Raw genomic sequence first — 25,259 nt, 5'->3', positions numbered from 1 at the left:
CCTGCTCGGGACGAAACGTGTCGGCTGTTGAATACATTGCGATCTATCGTGGGTTATCAAAAGAAATAAATTGAATATTCAAATACAGAAGAAGCTCTGGAATAATTGTTATTGTGATTTGAATTTATTATATGAAAAGTGTGTGTTATTAGTACGCTCCTTCCTAAATTTGTTTTACTCATGATGCGTCCCACCCTTGATCAGTTTTCAGTTCTGAGACCTCAGTGAGTGTTAATTGGCTGCCAAACCTCTGAATAGGTAGCACACAGGTCAAGTCCTGGTCGATTGCATGGGCAGGATCACAGGTGGAGGCCCGGGTTAGGCAATCAAGATCCCATGTATTGCACACCAGCACCACACACAATGGGCCCCACACAATTGCGACGAGAGCTGTTGCCAGCTCCCGCTCCTTCTTGGCCCGACACTCCTCCTCACTTGGGCCACCCCATGCTGCTTTTAATCACTGTTAGACTTGGCATCTTTTGGCGTGTTTCCCCTAAGTTTCTGCTTTCTGCCCTCCCGGTTTTGACTCTGTTTTTACTGGCGTAGTGTTTTTGCACACTTTTCGCACCGCTGCTCAGTAGTAAAGTGCAATTGCTCCTGTGGTAAAGTATGTTATGGATTGGTGTTTCCATGATTGGCTGTTTGGTTTTCTTGTCAGCCCCTAAGAAAGTGCACTAAGTGTGCCAGGGCCTGGGAACCAAATGCTACGTGTGGGCCTGCAGCACGGATTGTGCCACCCACATGAGTAGTCCGGAAAAGGTACCTCAGACCTGCCATTGCAGAGTCTGCGCGCAGTTTGTATCTGTCATGTCACCTCGCACCGCGACCCTGGTCTCACCGATGATGCCATCTGACGCCGCCACCGAGCCGCTGCTCGCACGCGACCTTAGGCCACCGCACACTGCACCGCTGCACTTCACACCGCAGCACCCGACGCCTGCTGATGCCAGAGCTCCTGATCCCAACAGAAAGGAGCTCGACCTGCAATGAGAGTGACTTCAAGGGACTTGGCGCTCTGCACCTTTAACAGGTACTGTTTGCGGGTCTTCCCGACACTGTAGCTGATACGCAACGCCTGAACTGTTTGGTTTTGTTTGCTCACAATGTCGTGATAGCCCCGGACAGAGCTATCGACATCAAGGAACTGTTTTTAAAGCGTATTTTGATAACTGTAGATTTTTAAGTACTGTATTGTGGATTCCTATTTTTTTGTAGTGCTTACACTGTATTACTGTCGGTTAGCTGCAAATGCTTTACCCACTGCCTCTAAGATAAGGCTGACTGCTTGTGCCAAGCTACCAATGGGGTGAGCAGGGGTTATTTTAGGAGCGTAATTCTCTTATCCTGACTAGGAAGAATGGTCCCTACTTGGGCAAAGGTGCAAGCCCTTGCCAACTAGAGACCTCAATTTTTTTATTTTATTTAACTTTTTATTGAAAAGAAGTCTCATTTCAACACAGCCTCTCACCTACAACCCAGGGGGCCGGCGGCATGACATTGCTCGATAATAAACACAGCAGTTGAGCCAACAACCTGAAGGGGCAGGCAGAATACAAGGTCCCAGTGGAAATGAAAGAGCTCCCAGGCGCTTAGTGCAGGGATGAAGCGCTCCCAGCGCTAAAGGCAACAATAAAGCAAATAAGAAGTCCTTCAGCAGTCCAGGACCTCAGCAGTCCAGGAGTAAGGGAGGGAGCATCATAGCCCCCAGCAGAAAAAGTCCATCAGGTGTCCAGGGGCTGGGCCCAGCAGCAGCACGCCCCTGGCAGATTCAAGTTAGAAACAAGAACAAATTGGAAGGGGACACAGCCCCTTCTTATACACAGAAAAGTATTTGAAGTCTTTGTGCAGGCAGTGTGAGAACCAGCTGGAACTGGTAATAGGGAAGTCCTGTCAGTATCAGGGACAGAGGTGACAGTCGCCCAGCGGGGGGGTGGAGCCAGCATTGTGGCAGGCAGGCACAGCCTCACTCACTATCAGGTGCGATCTCCACCCACTTCCCTGGCAGCAGATGCTGCCTTTCATCCACGGGCTGACTCAGACAGCCTCTTCGGGGCTCTGCAGCCCCTGTCACACTCAAACCAGACAGTCAATCCACAAGCAGGCCCAGGCACTCTGGGCCAGGCTCACCAGCCAATCACACGCCAGGCACAAATTACACAAATATGCCAACTTCTCAAAGTGGCACTTCTAGACTAGACACAATCATGCCGCATACACCATTTCACAGCATTCAGTCTCACGAGTTCACACATATCAAACTCGACCCTGCACTCCCCACACATCAGGAACTACCATGGGCATACACATTCCCCATTCATTCCTATGGGAGGGCAGGTCACTCACCACACATACACAGAGAGCACACGCACTTTACACTGTACCACAGTGAAAAAGTGCGCAGAGGCCTAAAATCATCCACATCAGGTCACAGAAACAGGCTAGGAAAAAGCAAAAAGTTTTGGGGTGAACCTACCAAAAGGGCCAGGTCCAACACAACCCCCTTCCAGCCAAAACGCAGGGTAGACCAATCACTCCACTGATGGGCTTCCTTGCTTTGGGCGACAAAACACGGACACGGGCCCGCAAGGCAGGGACACCTTCCAGTTTTTCGCCACTCTGAACCTACATAGATTTCCCTCAACTAAAGCTCTCTGGCACAACTAGGGTACCCCACTGGTACACACTAGTCATCCACAGCCAGGACCAGACCCTAGGCCATCCAAATATCACAGGTCCTGTCCAAACCACAGAGTGGGGGGCAGTAACCCCTGGCACACAATAGCCACTCTCCACTCTCCCTCTCAGGGTAGCTACAACTACCATTGATCCAACAACCTAGGGTCCACACCCTCAGGCTGACCAGAGGTCACGGGCAAGAATGCCCCACCCTACCTCTACTTCTGGGTTTCCGCACACTCACAGGGAAGCACTCACCAGAACACAATTCTCCTACCAGGTCAGGACCTTACTCCATCACTGGTCTACCACCTGGAAACTATTTCACTTCTGAGGTACAAAGCACACAGCACAGTACCTCTTCAAGCAGGTGGGGGGACACAGCACACAGCAAAGTCCCCTTTCCTCTACCTTAGTGGAAACAACAAATTTCAGGTGAGCCCCAGAACACACAGCAAGGGCAGCCCCCTCAATCTCTTCAGCTGATCCACTTTGGTAGAGATTCCTCTTGACCTGGAAGTTTCCTAATCTCCCAACTTGGGATCTAAACTCTCAGGTTGCACCGGGGTCAAAAGTACACCGTCCCTCTGCACCCGCTTCCAGAGTTCTGCACCCTCCACTTAGGAGCGGTACTACCCAACACCAGGACCGCCGGAGTTCTGGTTACAGACACTCCCCGTCCTCTAGACACAGGAAGATCCTCCTCAAATGACCTGTAAGTACAGCCTAGGCTCCTGACCTGGCGCTCCCTTAGGGAACCCTCCAGGCCCTGAGATAGGGTTTCGGGCCAACGTGGGACACACCGTCCCACACTTACTCCACCTCCACTGAGACAGGACGTGAGCCCCTACACCCCTACCATCCTACTGGGACCTAGCTGGGCTACACATGAACCTCTTCACCTACACAGGATCATCAGATACACAAGCCATTACTTTTAGAATCACTCCCTAATGCCTCTGCAAGACATCTAGCACACCGCCAGACATCCACCTTCTCATCCAGTGCCTCTGCAGGACCTCCTGCACACCACCAGAGGTACACCTCCTGTGCAAGCTCCTTCAAAAAAAACTCACACCAACTCCTCCAGTTCAACACACCACTCATCCATGCACTCCCCCTCCAGACTGGTGAGACAGTTCCTCACTGCCCCTGACTCTCAACCTGTACCCCTTTTACTGAGCACCAGGCACCATACTCTGGGAACTGGGAATGGGACTTCACACACTGGACACTTTTAAGCTGCCACCACTGGATTCTACCATACTGGGGAATCCAGATACACACGCTACACTCAAGGGATACCTACCCTCCCAAGCAAGCCATTTCTCCTCCACACTCCCTCTCTTCCATCTACCCACACAGGAACAGGAACAGGGATTGGACACTGGACCCAGCAAGGGATTCCTAATCTATCGGAACCTCCCCCTCTACTGGCGTCCCGCCCTGTCATTTTCTCTCATCTGCCACTAAACATAAAGCGCAGGAACACCATCTGAAAATGACACTCTTGAGGAAAAACAAAATCAAAAACAATAATCCCAAACATGTGACTATCTGAAAAATGCAGAGTTTTGTAATGTAGCCAGCTGTCGCTGTGGCACTGCGCAAACACAAGTCCAAATCCGCACCACTGACCAACAATGTTAGAACTGGCTATTTCTGGTAGGCTAAGGCTGACGCCAAAGCCAGGCAGAAACCACCATTCTAGTCAGGGCAAGGAAGTCACACGCCAAGATAACCCCTGCTCACCCCCTTGGTAGCTTGGCACGAGCAGTAAGGCTAAACTCGGAGGCAATGTGTAAAGCATTTGCGCCAGCACACAACAGCAACAACATCCTAGGCACACCACAAAAGGAACTCCACACAAGGTTATATTAAAATAACTTTTGTATTGTCAAAACACATCAGATAGAAATCACACATGTACATTGTGCCAACGGGCACGGGCAACATTCATAAGGGATTATGTACAGGACAGGGCCACATGGGTCACTGTCAGAATCAACACTTTTAGAAATAGCACTTTAGAACTTAGAAAATAAGATATAAAACAAAATAACAGTTGTAAATCACATCCAGTAAATACTGGGAGCAGGTAAGTACCACCTACGCAACCCTAAACACCTTAGAAGAATGTCACGCAGGGGACCAGGACCTCACTAGGACCACCTGTACTAAAAAGAACAACCACCTAAGTATCACACAGCATTTAGGGGTCTAGGAAAGAACACATTACCCATGATGCATAAAACACATTCAGAGGAGTAGTAAAGGAAAACCACCTAAGTATCACACAGCGTTTAGGGATCTAGGAAAGAACACATTACCCATGATGCACAAATATACATTCAGAGGAGTAGTAAAGGGAAACACATGATGCATAAACCTACACATTCAGCGGTGTTAGGAACAAAGCACATGATGCAATAAAAATACATTCAGAGGTACCATAACAATACAATAGCGCAAAAATCACATGATGTCTAAAAACATTCAGAGGTGCAGGAATAACACATGATGCAAGAAAACACATTCAGAGGTGCAATAACCCTACCATTGCGCAAAACTTACATAAGCCACCACCTGTGGCAGTCCCTAGGCCAACTGGCCTTGTTGGGGCTAAGACGCCCTGTGTCTCAATGTCAGGGGCCTAAACGGTGCAGGTGCCCACTACTTGCTGGGCACCTGGGAACATCCCAAAACCTAAACGGTGCAGCTGCCCACTAATTGCTGGGCAGCTGGGACATTTAGCGAAACTGTGGCCGGGCCCTCACTGACACTTTGGCGCACACCGTGCCCACTGCTGGAGCCACACAGGCTCTGTCACACTGCGCAGACCGTTGGAGCCACACAGGCTCTGGACATCGCACAGGTCCCAAACGGTAAAGCCCCAAAGGCTCTGAAACTAGATAGGGCCGTTGGAGCCCGCAGGCTCTGCAAACAATGGCCCCTCGAGCCTCGCTGGGCTCGTAAATCAAATGTAGGGGCGGGAGCCTCTCGGGGCTACAGCGAACAAAGCATGCCCCCAGAGCCTCTCTCAGGCTCTCCTTCCACGTTGGGGCGACCCAGTGCCAACCGGGGCCGCCCTTGAAGCCCTCGTGGCTTCCTACTGACAACAAGCGCGATATCGCGCTACTAGGGGGGGGGCGAACACCGACAATGTGTCCCGGCGCCCCTCCCTTCTCTTCTGCATCACTCACCAGTGGCTCCTCGGTGCAGGCGGGCCGTCCGGCAGACATCTCTCTTCGGCGGGGCTCTCTCTCCTCCTGGGAGCCCCGCCTTTACGAACGCCCGGCTCTGCTCTACACCCAGTCGCCCATCTCGGGACCGGGCCTTCACTGGCTCGCGCTCTCCTCACTCGGGGCTCCCTCAGCACACGGGAGCCCCAGCAGCAGGCCATGCTTCTCCTCTCGGGGCTCCCTCTCGGTCCCGGAAGCCCCACAACGGCCGCCATCTTCTTCCTGCATCATCGGGCGCTGGCCAATCCCAGTGCGGCTAGTCGGTGTAGCCTCCAGCGCTGCACCAACCACAGCGCGGCCTTCAGGGCGAGCCTCCCGCGGCCCGCCAATCACAGCGTGGCATTTGCTGAGGGGGCTCGTCCGTTTCGACCAATCAGGGCTCCGCTCCTTCGGTTCTCGGCGATCTCCAGCCCCGGGCAGCGGCGGTGAAGGGGAATCAAAAGCCGGGTGGGCTCCGGCTCCAAATAATTAAATAAAAACGGGGTGGCACCCGTAAATTAATTAAATAGACAAAAATAACAGCGCTACCCAGCGCTAGAGGTCCAACAAGGTCCCAGTGGAAATGAAAGCGCTCCCAGGCGCTTAGTGCAGGGATGAAGCGCTCCCAGCGCTAAAGGCAACAATAAAGCAAATAAGAAGTCCTTCAGCAGTCCAGGACCTCAGCAGTCCAGGAGTAAGGGAGGGAGCAGCATAGCCCCCAGCAGAAAAAGTCCATCAGGTATCCAGGGGCTGGGCAGGGCTCAGGGATTCCCCTGAGCCCCAGCAGCAGCACGCCCCTGGCAGATTCAAGTAAGAAACAAGAACAAATTGGAAGGGGACACAGCCCCTTCTTATACACAGAAAAGTCTTTGAAGTCTTTGTGCAGGCAGTGTGAGAACCAGCTAGAACTGGTTATAGGGAAGTCCTGTCAGTATCAGGGACAGAGGTGACAGTCGCCCAGCGGGGGGGTGGAGCCAGCATTGTGGCAGGCAGGCACAGCCTCACTCACTATCAGGTGCGATCTCCACCCACTTCCCTGGCAGCAGATGCTGCCTTTCATCCACAGGCTGACTCAGACAACCTCCTGGGGGCTCTGCAGCCCCTGTCACACTCAAACCAGACAGTCAATCCAAAAGCAGGCCCAGGCACTCTGGGCCAGGCTCACCAGCCAATCACACGCCAGGCACAAATTACACAAATATGCCAACTTCTCAAAGTGGCACTTCTAGACTAGACACAATCATGCCGCATACACCATTTCGCAGCATTCAATCTCACGAGTTCACACATATCAAACTCGACCCTGCACTCCCCACACATCAGGAACTACCATGGGCATACACATTCCCCATTCATTCCTATGGGAGGGCAGGTCACTCACCACACATACACAGAGAGCACACGCACTTTACACTGTACCACAGTGAAAAAGTGCGCAGAGGCCTAAAATCATCCACACCAGGTCACAGAAACAGGCTAGGAAAAAGCAAAAAGTTTCGGGGTGAACCTGCCAAAAGGGCCAGGTCCACCACAACCCCCTACCAGCCAAAACGCAGGGTAGACCAATCACTCCACTGATTGGCTTCCTTGCTTTGGGCGACAAAACACGGACACAGGCCCGCAAGGCAGGGACACCTTCCAGTTTTTCGCCACTCTGAACCTACATAGATTTCCCTCAACGAAAGCTCTCTGGCACAACTAGGGTACCCCACTGGTACACACTAGTCATCCACAGCCAGGACCAGGCCCTAGGCCATCCAAATATCACAGGTCCTGTCCAAACCAGAGAGTGGGGGGCAGTAACCCCTGGCACACAATAGCCACTCTCCACTCTCCCTCTCAGGGTAGCTACAACTACCACTGATCCAACAACCTAGGGTCCACACCCTCAGGCTGACCAGAGGTCACGGGCAAGAATGCCCCACCCTACCTCTACTTCTGGGTTTCCGCACCCTCACAGGGAAGCATCACCAGAACACAATTCTCCTACCAGGTCAGGACCTTACTCCATCACTGGTCTACCACCTGGAAACTATTTCACTTCTGAGGTACAAAGCACACAGCACAGTCCCTCTTCAAGTAGGTGGGGGGACACAGCACACAGCAAAGTCCCCTTTCCTCTACCTTAGTGGAAACAACAAACTGCAGGTGAGCCCCAGAACACACAGCAAGGGCAGCCCCCTCAATCTCTTCAGCTGATCCACTTTGGTAGAGATTCCTCTTGACCTGGAAGTTTCCTAATCTCCCAACTTGGGATCTAAACTCTCAGGTTGCACCGGGGTCAGAAGTCCACCGTCCCTCTGCACCCGCTTCCAGAGTTCTGCACCCTCCACTTAGGAGCGGTACTACCCAACACCAGGACCGCCGGAGTTCTGGTTACAGACACTCCCCGTCCTCTAGACACAGGAAGATCCTCCTCAAATGACCTGTAAGTACAGCCTAGGCTCCTGACCTGGCGCTCCCTTAGGGAACCCTCCAGGCCCTGAGATAGGGTTTCGGGCCAACGTGGGACACACCGTCCCACACTCACTCCGCCTCCACTGAGACAGGACGTGAGCCCCTACACCCCTACCATTCTACTGGGACCTAGCTGGGCTACACATGAACCTCTTCACCTACACAGGATCATCAGATACACAAGCCACTACTTTTAGAATCACTCCCTAATGCCTCTGCAAGAGATCTAGCACACTGCCAGACATCCACCTTCTCATCCAGTGCCTCTGCAGGACCTCCTGCACACCACCAGAGGTACACCTCCTGTGCAAGCCCCTTAAAAAAAAACTCACACCAACTCCTCCAGTTCAACACACCACTCATCCATGCACTCCCCCTCCAGACTGGTGAGACAGTTCCTAACTTCCCCTGACTCTCAACCTGTACCCCTCTTACTGAGCACCAGGCACCATACTCTGGGAACTGGGAATGGGACTTCACACACTGGACACTTTTAAGCTGCCACCACTGAATCCTACCATACTGGGGAATCCAGACACACACGCTACACTCAGGGGATAACTACCCTCCCAAGCAAGCCATTTCTCCTCCACATTCCCCTCTCTTCCATCTACCCACACAGGAACAGGAACAGGGATTGGACACTGGACCCAGCAAGGGATTCCTAATCTATCGGAACCTCCCCCTCTACTGGCGTCCCGCCCTGTTATTTTCTCTCATCTGCCACTAAACATAAAGCGCAGGAACACCATCTGAAAATGACACTCTTGAGGAAAAACAAAATCAAAAACAATAATCCCAAACATGTGACTATCTGAAAAATGCAGAGTTTTGTAATGTAGCCAGCTGTCGCTGTGGCACTGCGCAAACACAAGTCCAAATCCGCACCGGTGACCAACAATGTTAGAATTGGCTATTTCTGGTAGGCTAAGGCTGACGCCAAAGCCAGGCAGAAACCACCATTCTAGTCAGGGCAAGGAAGTCACACGCCAAGATAACCCCTGCTCACCCCCTTGGTAGCTTGGCATGAGCAGTAAGGCTAAACTCGGAGGTAATGTGTAAAGCATTTGCGCCAGCACACAACAGCAACAACATCCTAGGCACACCACAAAAGGAACTCCACACAAGGTTATATTAAAATAACTTTTGTAATGTCAAAACACATCAGATAGAAATCACACATGTACATTGTGCCAACGGGCACGGGCAACATTCATAAGGGATTATGTACAGGACAGGGCCACATGGGCCACTGTCAGAATCAACACTGTTAGAAATAGCACTTTAGAACTTAGAAAATAAGATATAAAACAAAATAACAGTTGTAAATCACATCCAGTAAATACTGGGAACAGGTAAGTACCACCTACGCAACCCTAAACACCTTAGGAGAATGTCACGCAGGGGACCAGGACCTCACTAGGACCACCTGTACTAAAAAGAACAACCACCTAAGTATCACACAGCATGTAGGGGTCTAGGAAAGAACACATTACCCATGATGCACAAATATACATTCAGAGGAGTAGTAAAGGGAAACACATGATGCATAAACCTACACATTCAGCAGGGGGTTAAGAACAAAGCACATGATGTTATGTTATGTTACTGTTTGTTTTATAGAGCGCTCAGCTGCTCCGAAGAGCATCCCGGCGCTAAAGATCATCACACCAAATACCAATAACAATACATTCAGAGGTACCATAACAATACAATAGCGCAAAAATCACATGATGTCTAAAAACATTCAGAGGTGCAGGAATAACACATGATGCAAGAAAACACATTCAGAGGTGCAATAACCCTACCATTGCGCAAAACTTACATAAGCCACCACCTGTGGCAGTCCCTAGGCCAACTGGCCTTGTTGGGGCTAAGACGCCCTGTGTCTCAATGTCAGGGGCCTAAACGGTGCAGGTGCCCACTACTTGCTGGGCACCTGGGAACATCCCAAAACCTAAACGGTGCAGCTGCCCACTAATTGCTGGGCAGCTGGGACATTTAGCGAAACTGTGGCCGGGCCCTCACTGACCCTTTGGTGCACACCGCGCCCACTGCTGGAGCCATACAGGCTCTGTCACACTGCGCAGACCGTTGGAGCCACACAGGCTCTGGACATCGCACATGTCCCAAACGTTGGAGCCCCACAGGCTCTGAAACTAGATAGGGCCGTTGGAGCCCGCAGGCTCTACAAACAATGGCCCCTCGAGCCTCGCTGGGCTCGTAAATCAAATGTAGGGGCGAGAGCCTCTCGGGGCTACAGCGAACAAAGCATGCCCCCAGAGCCTCTCTCAGGCTCTCCTTCCACGTTGGGGCGACCCACTGCCAACCGGGGCCGCCCTTGAAGCCCTCGTGGCTTCCTACTGACAACAAGCGCGAGATCGCGCTACTGGGGGGGGGCGGACACCGACAATGTGTCCCGGCGCCCCTCCCTTCTCTTCTGCATCACTCACCAGTGGCTCCTCGGTGCAGGCGGGCCGTCCGGCAGACATCTCTCTTCGGCGGGGCTCACTCTCCTCCTGGGAGCCCCGCCTTTACGAACGCCCGGCTCCGCTCTACACCCGGTCCCCCATCTCGGGACCGGGCCTTCACTTGCTCGCGCTTTCCTCACTCGGGGCTCCCTCAGCACACGGGAGCCCCAGCAGCAGGCCACGCTTCTCCTCTCGGGGCTCCCTCTCGGTCCCGAGAGCCCCGCAACGGCCGCCATCTTCTTCCTGCATCATCGGGCGCTGGCCAATCCCAGCGCGGCTAGTCGATGTAGCCTCCAGCGCTGCACCAACCACAGCGCGGCCTTCAGGGCGAGCCTCCCGCGGCCCGCCAATCACAGCGCGGCATTTGCTGAGGGGGCTCGTCCGTTTCGACCAATCAGGGCTCCGCTCCTTCGGTTCTCGGCAATCTCCAGCCCCGGGCAGCGGCGGTGAAGGGGAATCAAAAGCCGGGTGGGCTCCGGCTCCAAATAATTAAATAAAAACGGGGTGGCACCCGTAAATTAATTAAATAGACAAAAATAACAGCGCTACCCAGCGCTAGAGGTCCAACAAGGTCCCAGTGGAAATGAAAGCGCTCCCAGGCGCTTAGTGCAGGGATGAAGCGCTCCCAGCGCTAAAGGCAACAATAAAGCAAATAAGAAGTCCTTCAGCAGTCCAGGACCTCAGCAGTCCAGGAGTAAGGGAGGGAGCAGCATAGCCCCCAGCAGAAAAAGTCCATCAGGTGTCATGGGGCTGGGCAGGGCTCAGGGATTCCCCTGAGCCCCAGCAGCAGCACGCCCCTGGCAGATTCAAGTTAGAAACAAGAACAAATTGGAAGGGGACACAGCCCCTTCTTATACACAGAAAAGTCTTTGAAGTCTTTGTGCAGGCAGTGTGAGAACCAGCTAGAACTGGTTATAGGGAAGTCCTGTCAGTATCAGGGACAGAGGTGACAGTCGTCCAGCGGGGGGGTGGAGCCAGCATTGTGGCAGGCAGGTACAGCCTCACTCACTATCAGGTGCGATCTCCACCCACTTCCCTGGCAGCAGATGCTGCCTTTCATCCACGGGCTGACTCAGACAACCTCCTGGGGGCTCTGCAGCCCCTGTCACACTCAAACCAGACAGTCAATCCACAAGCAGGCCCAGGCACTCTGGGCCAGGCTCACCAGCCAATCACACGCCAGGCACAAATTACACAAATATGCCAACTTCTCAAAGTGGCACTTCTAGACTAGACACAATCATGCCGCATACACCATTTCGCAGCATTCAATCTCACGAGTTCACACATATCAAACTCGACCCTGCACTCCCCAGACATCAGGAACTACCATGGGCATACACATGCCCCATTCATTCCTATGGGAGGGCAGGTCACTCACCACACATACACAGAGAGCACACACGCTTTACACTGTACCACAGTGAAAAAGTGCGCAGAGGCCTAAAATCATCCACACCAGGTCACAGAAACAGGCTAGGAAAAAGCAAAAAGTTTTGGGGTGAACCTGCCAAAAGGGCCAGGTCCAACACTAATCAATTGATGCTAGACCAGACCTCCCTCCCATGCAACCTGCCAGGCGTTCATGGGCCCAAACCCCCCCCCCCCCCCAAACCCCCTTGGCGAGGCGCTCAGGGGAGTGTCACGCAGAGTATACTGTAATCAGATAATCAAGTGCCAGATGTGGGAATATTATCGCCAGGAGTGGCGGGGGCTGCTACTTCCGGGCCCACGCCTTTGGTAAGCAGATAAGTAGTATATAATTCCCAGAAGTTCTTGGGTGTGCTCCTGGGGGGGAGTAATTTTCTGAAGTTCTCAGTTTGTGTGCTGCAGTAAAGCATGTTGTGTGACCATTGCGTCAATGTGGATACAGGACCTTTCAACCAGCACATTGCAACCCGTTGTTTCGCTAGAAGGAGACCCATGTCTACCAGTCTGCGGATTGCCTTCGGTAGCTTTTTAGAATATCACAGGAGGGCCAGAGCCGGATCCGGGGAGAGTTCCTTGTCAACCACCCTCCCCAGTTCCAGAAAGATCGATTCCCAATATCGGTGCACCTCCGGGCAATGCCAATCCAGGTGGATAAAATCTGCGGTGTGTGCGTGGCACCTGTCACAAGCCGGGCTTTCCTTCAGTCTGTATCTGAATAGTCTGAGTAAAGAGACAGCCAACACGTGTTCACCCCTTTACATTGCCATCTGGCCTGGGGCTTCCTCCGGGCGGTTGATAAAGTGTGGTTGGGATCTTGTCGTTTGGTCTAGTTAGGACCTAGGTTTCTCTAAGTAAAGGCATAATGCCGGTCCAGGTCGTAGTATCGAGTAGCAATCATGAAGCCCCAGGCCAGATGGCTATGTAAAGTGGTGAAACACATGTTGGCTGTCTCTTTACTCACTCTGTTAGATAGAGTGACAGTACGTTCATAAACAACTCACACCACAAAAAACAGTGCATGATCGGAATTTTTTCAGGGAAAAACTCATGAAACCATTTTTACCCAGACAATCTGGTTGAACCTTGTATCTTTTAGGGGGTTAGGGGTGTTTTCCCTGTCAAGGACAAGAATCAAAAAAGCGAATCTTTTGCTCATTAAACGGCGAGTAAGGGATCAGGACCGCTTACCCCTCATCTCTAAAATACTGTATCTGAATAGTCTCTCTGGGTGTAATATGCTCTGTTCAATCTATGTCTGCCGTGTAATGATATACGCTGTGTATTGGTACAACAATATGACCACATAGAATCATCGATTTCCAGTTGTAAATCACGTTGCCAGGCTAGTTTGGCTTTCATTATTGATTCACTCTGTAAGACATTGCCAATTTGTAACTGCTAGAGACCACCTTGCAACCCGACTTAGCTTTAATGATGTAGGACAATTCCAGCATCTCAGGCGGTTCCTGCATATCCTCCCCCAGTACCTCCCATAGAGCCCTCCGCACTCTGTGGAACTGAAATCTCTGCAGCTGTGTGCTGGCGGTGGCCGAGCCCTCCACGTCTTCCCAATTCTTAACTTTACCATCTTGTAAGAGGTCTCCCGCAATTAGTACATTCAATAGCTTCAATGCACGAACAACCCCTTTATCCCTACATGGAGCCAACCAAAGGATCCACTCCAGGGGCATAACCAGACAGTATATCTGAGCCCCTGCCTGTAGTTGCAGTAAAGTATGCCAAGTGTGTCGTGTTGAATTAATGGAGTCCAGAATCCCCGTCCTGCGGTCAGAGGGTTCAAATATCGTGGCTGGTAGGGAGAGCAGGTCAGCTAAGAGTTTCTCTATGCGGAGAAACAGGATGTCCGGCGAACCATGCATCCAGTAATAAGCTTGAGCGCCTTGCGCTGCTCTGTAATACAAATTCAAATCTGGTGTGCCCAGCCCCCACATATGATATGGGAGAGTTATGCCTTCGCACCCTCGCCTGCTTTCCCACCAAGGCTAGTTTTATTAATAGCATAGTAACTCTGTGAAAAAATGAGGTAGGTAATACTATCAGAATATTTGTGAATAGGAACAGAAAACGGGGCAAAATAACCATCTTCATGATAGAGACTCTACCAAGCAGTGACAGCGGTAGCTTGATCCAGGCGTCTACGTCATCTTCCAATCGACTGACCGCAGTACCGTATCTTTCCCTAAACACAATCTCCGAGTCTATATGGAGATGTATGCCCAGGTAGCGAATCGCATCAGTGGTCCAGTGTAATGGGAAGCCTGGCTCAAAACGCGTCGTTGTTGTGACTAGGGTGGGTGGGAAAATTATGGATTAGGCCAATTGACTCGCAGACCCGACAATATTCTAACATGCACGACCTCTCTGAGGACAGTGGATAGAGTGTTCTCTGGATCATGAACGTACAACAATGTATCGTCCGCATAGGTGGACACTACTATCATAAAAGTCGGGAAACTTATACCCACTTGACTATGATATTCCCTTAGTGCGCACGCCAGCGGCTCTGCGACCAGGGCATATAAAACGGGGAATAAAGGGCAGCCTTGTCTCGTCCCTCGAGATATAGCGATGGAATCCGTCACTAAGTTACCTATTTTTATTCGCGCCTTGGGTGAGTCATACAGGATCCCGATCAATTGAAGGAAGACAGGGCCTAGCCCCATCCTATATAAAACATGATGCATGAAGGGCCATTCAACGGAGTCAAAGGTCTTCTCCATGTCGAGGAAGACCGCAACAGCCTTAGTGTCCTGCCTAAAAGTTGGATAGTTCCGAATATAGTGCGGAGGTTATAGGTTAGTTTCCTATCGGGCACGAACCCCGCCTGCTCAGGAGCCACCAATACCGGCGACAGAGGGGAAAGACGATTAGCAAGCACCTTTGCAAATAGCTTGGTGTCTACATTGAGCAGAGAGAGTGGGCGATAAGACCCACACTCATCTAGCGGCTTGTCTGGTTTAGGGATGGCGACAATCACCGCCTCCCTCTTTGTTGGTGGCATTGTGCCCGATACACACATGTCATCGAAAAGTGTGGGGAGGTGTGGAAGTAATAAATCTATAAAGGCCTCATATAACCCAACGGTTAGGCCGTCCGTTCCTGGGGCACTAGTTGCCCTCATACCGGACAGGGCCAATAAGATTTCGTCTTTTCCTATGTGTTGCATGAGGAACTCATGGTGAGTGTTAGACTTGACACCTTTGGCGTGATTCTTCCCCCATCTTTTTGCCTCTGACTCATGTGTTTTGATGCTGTGCTGGATTTCGTTTTTGCTGATTTAGATGCTTTGGACACTCTGCCACTGCTGATCAGTGTCAGAGTGTAAGTGCTCCCTCTGTAAATTGCCATATTAATTGAATATACCTGATTGGCATATTTGTATCACCACGGAGTCCCTAGTAAAGTGCACTGTGTGTGCCAGGGCTGGTGATGACAGATGCTACTAGTGGGCCTGCAGCGCAGATTGCGCCACCCACATGAGTAGCCCTAAAAAGGACTCAGGCCTGCCAGCGCAGGGCCTGTGTGCAGTCAGTGGACTGCCCTGTCCCCCAAGCCAGTGTCTCCACTGGCTGGGCCTAACCCTTCCCTGTCTGTGCACCTCAGTCACCCCTATGGAAGGCTCAAGGTACCCCCCTGGGCAGGGTGCAGTGTATGGATAAGGTAGAGCATGTACTAGTGCAGGTCACATGCTCTGGTAGTGGCTGCAGCCATTTTATGTGCTCACTGCTGTAAGGCTATCTTGCTCCATAGAGTAACATGGAGGAGGCTGGGCCCATGTGATACCCGCCTATCTTCCCATAGGAACAAGATGGGACATAAGTGAAAGATATCCCTGAACTCAGAATTTAATGACACATCTTTTAGTGAAGGGTGTTTTTAAATCCTGTGTTGGAGAATAGCACTTTTAGAAAGTGGCTGTTCTCTTGTCTAAACCTTTCTGTGTGCCTGGGTTTGTGGAATGCCTGTCTGGTCTGGATGTGACAGGGGGGTTGCAGAGCCCCCAGAGGAGAGGGTCGGAGCCAGCCCGGGGATGAAAGGGCACATCTGCCTGCCTGGGAGGTGGGAGGAAGAAACGCCTGATAAGTGCTGGGCTGTGCCGGCCTGCCTCCCCCATGCTAGCTCCCTCCTGCCGGTCAACTGACACCTCTGACCCTGAAGCTGACAGGAAGAAGAAAACCAGAGACACCTCAGTACTCCGCAACCCCGAGAACTGGTTTAGACTGGACCCAAGGCCCCCTTGCACAAAGACTTCAAAGGACTTCAAAGACATTGAGGGGTATAAGGAAAGGACCCCTGACTACAGAAGTTTAGATTCTGAAATTCTACAATCAAGAAGGAACCTCCGCTGGAAGGAGGACGGCTGGGGAACTAAAGGAAGACTGCCTTGCTGTGTGCTCTAAGGGCTGACCTGTTCTGCTGTCTAACTGGAAGCTGAGGAGGAGAAAGGGACTTTGCTGTGTGCTGTGACCCTGCCTGCTTGAAACTGCCAAGACTCTGCTGTGTGCTGTGTCTGCAACTTGAATCTCCAAGGGCCTGAGAAGAGCTGGCCTCCTGTTGGGAAACCAGGGTTAAAGGTTCCTAAAGCTTTGCCCAAGACTGCTGAGAGATCGTGCTTGTGGCCCGCTCCAACGTGTGATTATTACTTGCCAGCCGTGAGGATCGATCGCTGTGCTCTTTGGCACAGATTCAGGGTGTGAGGAGGGACCCGGAGTTGTTTTCTGCGTCCTACATTCCCCCTGTTGATCTACTGGTGGAGAATCCGGCTGACCGTGATCTGCGGCCCCAAAAACTCTTTGCCGCCAAATCACCACCGCGGCCCGGGGCCAGGAACCTCCCCCGTAACTTGCTTCGAGGTCCAGGAGCTGCCGCGACGAAGAACGAAGCCGCCGCGCTCCCATTGGTGGAGGGAGCCGTGCCCCCTCACTAACGCCGCGACGGGATTGGCCCGTGCGGCGCGGCGTCATCAGCGGGATCGTGCCGTGATTGGTGGCTGGGGCGCAGCGTCATCAGCAAGGCCGCGCTGCCATTGGGTGGCGGCCTCGCGTGTAGAGGGGCTCGTCTGAGGAGCCGCGACGGGATTGGCTGCCTTAGCTGAGGCGGCTGGAGGAGCCGAGTAATCACCGCGATCACCGCCGGGCCCGGAAAGAAGTGACCTGCCCTCGCCGAGGGAATCCGAGGCGTCCCACACCCCTGGCCAGCCGTCCCCCCACAAGGTGAGCAGCACCGCCTCCCCCGCCACTCGTTGGATTGTCGAGAGCGGGCGGGAGAGGACAGGGGACCGGCCGGGGCGGGGACGCGTGCCATCTGCACGGCCTGGGGCGCCTGAGTCCCAGGAAGGCGTGAGGCTGCACCTGGGGGAGGAAAGAGTCCCCGAGCCTCGCGCAGAAGCGCATTGACAGCGCTTGGAGCCCCGAGGTGGAGTCACAAGGGGGCATTGTGGTTACTGCTCGTTTTGAGAGCAAATTAATTATAAATCAGTGGCAATATTTTTACCTGCTGATTAAGGAGACTTGAGACATTGTTTTACATAAGAACTTCCTGAAACTACGTACCACCATAAAGATTAAGTGCACCATTTTTATAACCAAGTGATTATCGTGCAACTGCCTCATTTACATTGCTGAAACTAGATAAAGTTATATATTTTTATAAAATATACTTACCTGTGTGGTCTCAGTTTGTGGTGGATTGGGGATTATTGTTGTGTTAAGTGCAAATGTTATCCACATTGCCTCTGTTTAGCCTAGACTGCTCGCGCCATGCTACCTAGAGGGTGAGCAGGGGTTATCTCAGAGGGTCATTCCTTCACCCTGACTAGAAGCAAGGGTCCCTACTTGGGCTAAGGTACTTACCTCTGCCAACTAGAGACCCCCGGTTCTAACATTGTTGGACAGCGGTGCGGATTTTGAACTAATAATTGCACTTGACCTGCAGTGATTTCTTGTACATCACTAGTCTAGTTTAGCAGAACAGGTTGCACAAGATTTTTTCTTTTTTTGGTGAAATCTTTTTAGTTGAAAAGGTTAGGAAGCATCATGTCTCAGAAAGTGCCAAGCGTGAGTGCAGAAGTGGAAGTGGAATTTGAAATCCAGGAGTTGTTCATCTATAAAAAGGAGCAACTGAGAAAATTCTGCAAACGGCTTGAATGCTCAGTAAGGAGCAGCGCAAACAAGGAAGAGCTAAGGAAAGCTCTGAGGGCCTGGTGGGAGGCCAAACATGGTGAGCCAGAAGCTACTACTGGAGAGGGTGGCACACAGGAGAATGTTTTTTTGTCCAGTGAATTGCCAGTGGTGAGGCCAGCGCCTAGGCCCGGCAGTAACCACTCCGGTAGGGTTATTTCTCCAGAGGAAATAGAGGAGAATCAGAGAGCTAGGGCCCATGAGATTGAGCTTTTTAAGCTCAAAGCGCAAGCAGAGGCGGAGGAGAGAAGAACCGCTCTCGCTTTGGAGGAGAGGAAACTCCAATTGGCTCATGAGAGGAGCATGAAGGAGTTGGACATCAAATTTAAAGAGAGGGTGTCCAGTTCTAATGGTGGCAGCGCACAACCGGTACTGGCGGGTAAGGTATACATACCAAAGGATCTGGTACAGAATTATCAGAGGGGTGAGGATATTTATGCGTGGTTCAGAGTGTATGAACTTGCCTTAAAGTTGAATGAAGTGCCTGAGAAGAATTGGGGGGCAGGATTGTGGAAGCATTTTGAGGCCTCTGGGAGGGATGTTTTGGCACCCTTAGAAGCAGAGGATGCTTTATCCTACCACGCAATGAAGGAGGCTTTGTGCCTCAGGTATGGGCTTACTGCAGAACAGTACCGCCAGAAGTTTAGGAACTTCAAGAAGCTTGATTCAAGTACTTGGGTGGAGTGTGTGAGTATGTACACGCGTGCACTGGAAGGTTGGATAAAGGGCAGCAAAGTTACTGATTATGTGGGGTTGTGTCACTTGATTAGTAGGGAACACTTAAGTAGTTTATGTGTCCCAGAGCTGTGCCAGCATCTGTTGGATAGCGAGTTAACTGATCCCAGTGAGCTTGCTAAAGAGGCGGACCGGTGGACTAGCACCAGGATCCACAAGGGGGTGGTAAGTACCCCAGCCAAAGGTGGACAGGGTCCCCAGCAGAAGAGTGGGGGGGACATGGGTAATCACAAGGAGTCTTCTGAAGGGCCCCAAAATGGTTCCCAGGAGAAGGTGTCTCAACCCCCCCAGCCTAAGAAGTCCTGGCCCCCTAAGGGCACGCAGGACAGAAGGGCCCCACTTACTTGCTATTCATGTAGGGAGGTGGGGCACATTGCCCCCAAATGTCCAAAGAAGAAATCAGCACCACTGGTGCTCCAGCTACAGCTCCAGCTCCGGCGTTAGCCAGTGTAGCTTTGGGAGGGGATTTGATTTCTAGTGGGGAGAAGGGGTTAGCATTGATGACCCTTGTCTCTCTAGGAGACCAAGAGATGGCCCCGAAAACTTTGCCGCCCCAAAACACTAAGAAATACGGGCAGAAGGTGACCATCAATGGACAGGAGGTGGAGGCTCTGAGAGACACAGGGGCCAGCGTGACATCTGTCAGGTGTCGGTGGGTGACTGAAGAGCAAATTGTTCCCAAGGTACTCCGGCCTGTGGTGTCATCTGACAGTTCAGTGCGCTACTGCAAGTTGGCAAAGGTTCCATTTGAATGGGGAGGAGTCTCCGGTATTTTGGAAATTGTTGTAAGTGATGCCTTGCCTGTAGATTGTCTATTAGGTAATGACCTGGAGAGCTCCCCATGGAAAGAGGTGGAGCACCGGACTCACTTGGAGATGTTGGGTTTGCCTGCGTGGATCTGTGTGTCCACCCGTGCAATGACAGCCAGAGAGGGCGGTCTAGCAGAGCTGGAGCCTGGAACAATGGCCCAGGGACCTGCCAAGAGAGGAAGGGGTAGAGGGCGCGGGAAACCAACCCCCACTGTTCCCACGGTCCAGGAGGAAGCAGACCCTGAGGGGGATGCCCTGGAACCTACAGGGGAGCAGGTGGCCGAACTAGGGGAATTGCCTGACTGTCCCAGTGGCAGCAAGAGGGTGGTCCCTCCAGGGAGGAATTCTGCCAGGCTCAGAAGGAGTGCCCTTCTCTCATTGGTGTGCGGCAGCAGGCTGCAGACCAGGCAGCAGGCCTGGGGTCCAAGGAGCATTTGATCTACTGGGAGGATGACTTACTTTATAGTGAGCCTAAGTTCGCTGAGCCCGGTGCAGCCCGTGTGTTGGTAGTACCGGAGCGCTTCAGGAACTTCCTACTGGGTCTGGCTCATGACGTGCCTCTCCCAGGACATCTGGGGCAAGACAAGACCTATCACAGGCTTGTCACCCATTTCTACTGGCCCCAGATGAAGACGCACGTCTCTGCCTTTTGTAAATCTTGCCAGACTTGTCAGGCCAGTGGCAAGAGCGGAGGGAAGCGCGTGGCCCCCCTCCAACCCTTTCCCGTGGTGAGCACCCCTTTTGAGCGGGTGGGCATTGACATCGTGGGGCCCCTGGATCCCAAGACAGCACTAGGCAACAGGTTTATCCTGGTCTTGGTGGACCATGCCACTCGGTACCCGGAAGCCATCCCGCTCCGGACAGTCACCGCCCCAGTGGTGGGCCGTGCCCTGATGGGGATCTTTTCCTGTGTGGGATTTCCCAGGGAGGTGGTCTCAGACAGAGGGACAAACTTCATTTCAAGGTATATGAAGTCCCTGTGGAGTGAGTGTGGGGTGACATACAAATTCACCACTCCTTACCACCCTCAAGGAAATGGGCTGGTTGAGAGATTCAACCGCACATTGAAGGGCATGATTATGGGCCTGGAAGAGCCCATGAGGCGGAAATGGGACGTCTTGTTACCATGCCTGTTGTTTGCCTACAGGGAGGTGACTCAGAAATCATTAGGGTTCAGTCCCTTTGAGTTGCTGTATGGCCACCCTGTCAGAGGGCCTCTGACTCTGGTGAAGGAGGGGTGGGAGAAATCCCGTGGGAAAACCCCTCAGGATGTGTTCAGCTATGTGCTGGCCATTCGCAACCAGACCAAGCGCTTCAGGAAGCTCGCTCAAGAGAACTTGGAGGCTAGCCAGGAGGAAATGAAGAGGTGGTATGACCAGAACACTTCACTGGTTGAGTTCCACCCTGGTCAGAAAGTGTGGGTGATGGCGCCAGTGGAGCCTTGTGCGCTCCGTGACAAGTGGTCTGGGCCATATGAGGTGGTGGAGCGCAAGAGCGAGGTTACCTATTTGGTTAACCTGAAGACTCCCAGGCAGCCCCTGAGAGTGCTACATGTGAACCGCCTCAAACCCCACTTTGAGAGGACTGAAGTGACTATGCTTATGGCTACAGATGCTGGAGGGGAGGAGGATAGTGATCCTCTCCCTGACCTCCTGGCAGTCAAGGAGCAAGATGGGTCAGTGGATGGTGTGGTCCTCTCCCCCACCCTGACTCCAGAACAGCAGGAGGACTGTCGCCAAGTGTTGGGTCAGTTCGCCCCCCTGTTCTACCTGACCCCAGGTGTCACCAAGTGGTGCGTCCACGATGTGGACACTGGAGACAGTCTGCCTGTGAAACAGAAATTTTACAGAGTGGCTGACAAGGTCAGAGCCAGCATCAAGGAAGAAGTTTCCAAGATGTTGACGCTAGGGGTTATTGAGCCCTCCAGCAGCCCCTGGGCTAGCCCAGTGGTCTTAGTGCCTAAGAAAGCTGCTACCCCCGGTGGCACCCCAGAACTTCGGTTCTGCGTGGACTACCGTGGGCTCAATGCGGTCACCAAGACTGACGCGCATCCCATCCCCAGAGCTGATGAGCTGGTGGATCGGTTGGGAGCTGCCCAGTACCTAAGTACTTTTGATTTGACTTCAGGGTACTGGCAGATTGCCCTAACTGACGGGGCAAAGGAGAGGTCAGCATTTTCCACACCAGAGGGGCACTTCCAGTTCCGTGTCATGCCCTTTGGGTTGAAAAATGCACCTGCCACATTTCAGAGATTGGTCAACCAGGTACTGGCGGGGCTGGAGCAATTCAGTGCAGCCTACCTGGATGACATTGCTGTGTTCAGCTCCACTTGGGAGGAACACCTGCAACACCTCACTGAAGTGTTGAAGGCTCTGCAGAAGGCAGGCCTCACTATCAAGGCCAGTAAATGCCAGATAGGGCAGGGATCTGTGGTGTACTTGGGACACCAGGTGGGGAGCGGCCAGGTGGCGCCCCTACAGGCGAAGATTGATACCATTCTGGCTTGGGAGCCCCCCAAGACTCAGACTGAGGTGAGAGCCTTTTTAGGTCTCACCGGGTATTACAGACGGTTTGTCAAAGGTTATGGCACCATTGTGGCCCCTTTGACAGAGCTGACATTTAAGAATCAGCCCAGGAAAGTGAATTGGACTGAGGCCTGTCAAACTGCTTTTGACACCCTCAAAACTGCCATGTGCACAGCACCGGTGCTTAAGGCACCTGACTTTTTTAGTGAGTTCATTGTGCAAACTGACGCTTCAGAGCAAGGCGTGGGAGCAGTACTCTCACAGATCAATGAGGAGGGAGGAGATCAACCAGTGGCTTTCATTAGCCGGAGGCTAATCCCCAGGGAACAGAAATGGAGTGCCATTGAAAGAGAAGCTTTCGCTGTGGTCTGGGCTCTGAAGAAGCTGAGGCCCTACCTGTTTGGGACTCACTTCCGTGTCCAAACTGACCACAGGCCCCTCAGATGGTTAATGCAGATGAGGGGTGAAAATCCAAAACTGTTGAGGTGGTCCATTTCCCTACAGGGGATGGACTTTACGGTGGAGCACCGCCCTGGTACAGAACACGCCAATGCTGACGGTCTGTCCAGATTCTTCCGCCTTAGTGATGAGGACTCCCAAGAGGTTGGGTAGTTCTCCCCACTTTCAGCTGGAGGGGACACGTGTCAGACCTGACACCTTTGGCGTGATTCTTCCCCCATCTTTTTGCCTCTGACTCATGTGTTTTGATGCTGTGCTGGATTTCGTTTTTGCTGATTTAGATGCTTTGGACACTCTGCCACTGCTGATCAGTGTCAGAGTGTAAGTGCTCCCTCTGTAAATTGCCATATTAATTGAATATACCTGATTGGCATATTTGTATCACCATGGAGTCCCTAGTAAAGTGCACTGTGTGTGCCAGGGCTGGTGATGACAGATGCTACTAGTGGGCCTGCAGCGCAGATTGCGCCACCCACATGAGTAGCCCTAAAAAGGACTCAGGCCTGCCAGCGCAGGGCCTGTGTGCAGTCAGTGGACTGCCCTGTCCCCCTGGCCAGTGTCTCCACTGGCTGGGCCTAACCCTTCCCTGTTTGTGCACCTCAGTCACCCCTATGGAAGGCTCAAGGTACCCCCCTGGGCAGGGTGCAGTGTATGGATAAGGTAGAGCATGTACTAGTGCAGGTCACATGCTCTGGTAGTGGCTGCAGCCATTTTATGTGCTCACTGCTGTAAGGCTATCTTGCTCCATAGAGTAACATGGAGGAGGCTGGGCCCATGTGATACCCGCCTATCTTCCCATAGGAACAAGATGGGACATAAGTGAAAGATATCCCTGAACTCAGAATTTAATGACACATCTTTTAGTGAAGGGTGTTTTTAAATCCTGTGTTGGAGAATAGCACTTTTAGAAAGTGGCTGTTCTCTTGTCTAAACCTTTCTGTGTGCCTGGGTTTGTGGAATGCCTGTCTGGTCTGGATGTGACAGGGGGGTTGCAGAGCCCCCAGAGGAGAGGGTCGGAGCCAGCCCGGGGATGAAAGGGCACATCTGCCTGCCTGGGAGGTGGGAGGAAGAAACGCCTGATAAGTGCTGGGCTGTGCCGGCCTGCCTCCCCCATGCTAGCTCCCTCCTGCCAGTCAACTGACACCTCTGACCCTGAAGCTGACAGGAAAAAGAAAACCAGAGACACCTCAGTACTCCGCAACCCCGAGAACTGGTTTAGACTGGACCCAGGGCCCCCTTGCACAAAGACTTCAAAGGACTTCAAAGACATTGAGGGGTATAAGGAAAGGACCCCTGACTACAGAAGTTTAGATTCTGAAATTCTACAATCAAGAAGGAACCTCCGCTGGAAGGAGGACGGCTGGGGAACTAAAGGAAGACTGCCTTGCTGTGTGCTCTAAGGGCTGACCTGTTCTGCTGTCTAACTGGAAGCTGAGGAGGAGAAAGGGACTTTGCTGTGTGCTGTGACCCTGCCTGCTTGAAAACTGCCAAGACTCTGCTGTGTGCTGTGTCTGCAACTTGAATCTCCAAGGGCCTGAGAAGAGCTGGCCTCCTGTTGGGAACCCAGGGTTAAAGGTTCCTAAAGCTTTGCCCAAGACTGCTGAGAGATCGTGCTTGTGGCCCGCTCCAACGTGTGATTATTACTTGCCAGCCGTGAGGATCGATCGCTGTGCTCTTCGGCACAGATTCAGGGTGTGAGGAGGGACCCGGAGTTGTTTTCTGCATCCTACATTCCGCCTGTTGATCTACTGGTGGAGAATCCGGCTGACCGTGATCTGCGGCCCCGAAAACTCTTTGCCGCCAAATCACCACCGCGGCCCGGGGCCAGGAACCCCCCCCCCGTAACTTGCTTCGAGGTCCAGGAGCTGCCGCGGCGAAGAACGAAGCCGCCGCGCTCCCATTGGTGGAGGGAGCCGAGCCCCCTCTTTAACGCCGCGACGAGATTGGCCCGTGCGGCGCGGCGTCATCAGCGGGATCGTGCCGTGATTGGTGGCTGGGGCGCAGCGTCATCAGCGAGGCCGCGCTGCCATTGGGTGGCGGCCTCGCATGTAGAGGGGCTCGTCTGAGGAGCCGCGACGGGATTGGCTGTCTTAGCTGAGGCGGCTGGAGGAGCCGAGTAATCACCGCGAGCACCGCCGGGCCCGGGAAGAAGTGACCTGCCCTCGCCGAGGGAATCCGAGGCGTCCCGCACCCCTGGCCAGCCGTCCCCCCACAAGGTGAGCAGCACCGCCTCCCCCGCCGCTCGTTGGATTGTCGAGAGCGGGCGGGAGAG

Source organism: Lissotriton helveticus, chromosome 4_1 (assembly GCF_964261635.1).
Source record: "Lissotriton helveticus chromosome 4_1, aLisHel1.1, whole genome shotgun sequence".
Lineage (NCBI taxonomy): Eukaryota > Metazoa > Chordata > Amphibia > Caudata > Salamandridae > Lissotriton > Lissotriton helveticus.
Note: the sequence above shows the minus strand (reverse complement) of the source record.